Source organism: Carlito syrichta, unplaced genomic scaffold (genome assembly GCF_000164805.1).
Source record: "Carlito syrichta isolate Samal-C Ts95f unplaced genomic scaffold, Tarsius_syrichta-2.0.1 Scaffold303666, whole genome shotgun sequence".
NCBI classification, from domain to species: domain Eukaryota; kingdom Metazoa; phylum Chordata; class Mammalia; order Primates; family Tarsiidae; genus Carlito; species Carlito syrichta.
In genome coordinates this window covers 8,709-9,893 of record NW_007247762.1, presented here as the reverse complement: position 1 = coordinate 9,893, position 1,185 = coordinate 8,709, and the positions used below count along the sequence as shown (strand labels likewise).

At 49.7% G+C, this 1,185-nt stretch overlaps 1 protein-coding gene across 1 annotated transcript in view; it reads left to right on the top strand.

The window, feature by feature from the left end:
- MDC1 (mediator of DNA damage checkpoint 1) overlaps positions 1-1,185 on the top strand; it is a 19,772-nt gene that overhangs the window by 11,654 nt on the left and 6,933 nt on the right. The window lies entirely within an intron of this gene.

Sequence of the window (1,185 nt, the reverse complement as noted above, 5' to 3'; positions counted from 1 at the left end):
TCCTTCCCCCTCCCTCCCCCCCACCACCTGCTTCTCTGCTTCCAGATATCCTAGATGAGCCATGGGAGGTCCTGGCTACACAGCCATTCTGTCTGAGAGAGTCTGAGCCCTCTGAGACCCGTGCATCTTGCCTGTCTCCACCTAGGGCAACACCACAAGACCAACATCCAGAGAGCCCAGTTCACACAGAGCCATTGGGGATTCAAGGCAGAGAGATGCAGACTATGGATAAAGACATGGGTATACCAAAAGAAACAGCAGAGAGGGTGACTTCTGAGAGAGGGCCATTGAAGAGAGAAATCAAGAAACTACCACCAAAAAGAGAGATGTGATGGGAGAGGAAGAATTAACCAGGGGGATACAGGACAGAACAAAAACAGTTGTTAGCTAGGGACACTCAGAGACAAGAGTCAACAAAAGGTGAAAAGTACAAGTCCTGAAAGAAGTGGGAAAACTCTGAAGGTAGAAATTGTTGGAAAGAACTGACTAGGTGAAAAGCAAGGGAAAAGGTAGAAATTGAGACATCCAAGGAAGTATAAGAGAAAGAAACAGAGAAGCAGACACTTATGAGAGAAGTATTTGAGAGAGAAGTAGAAAGACTAGTATCAGAGTGTATGAGCCCTCTGGGTTAGAAGTGAAAGTACCCATGCTGGGTACTGTGGCTCCTGCCGGTCGTTCCAGTACATTGAGAGGCTGAGGTGGGAGGATTTCTTGAGCCCAGGAGTTTGAGACCACCCTAGGCAATATAGTGAGACTTCATCACTACAAAAAAAAAAAAAAAATAGCTTGGCATAGTGGCTTGAGCCTGTAGTCCCAGTCACTCAAGAAGCTGAGGCAGAAGGATTGTCTGAGCCCAGGAGGTCAGGGCTGCTGTGAGCCATGATCACTCCAGCCTGGGCGTCAGAGTGAGGCTCCTCTAGCTCCAAAAAAAAAAAAAGGGCCAGGCTCTGTGGCTCAGCCTGTAATCCTGTGCTTTGGGAGGCTGAGGTGAGTGAATTGCCTGAGCCCGCGGGTTTGAGACCCACCTGGGCAACTTGGCGAGACCTCATCTCTACAATAAATCAAAAAATCAGCCAGGCATGGTAGTGCGTGTCTGTTATTCCGGCTACTTGGAAGGCTGAGGCCGAAGGATCGCCGGAGCCCAGCATGTCGAGGCTGCAGTGGCCAGGAGTGGCCACTGCACTC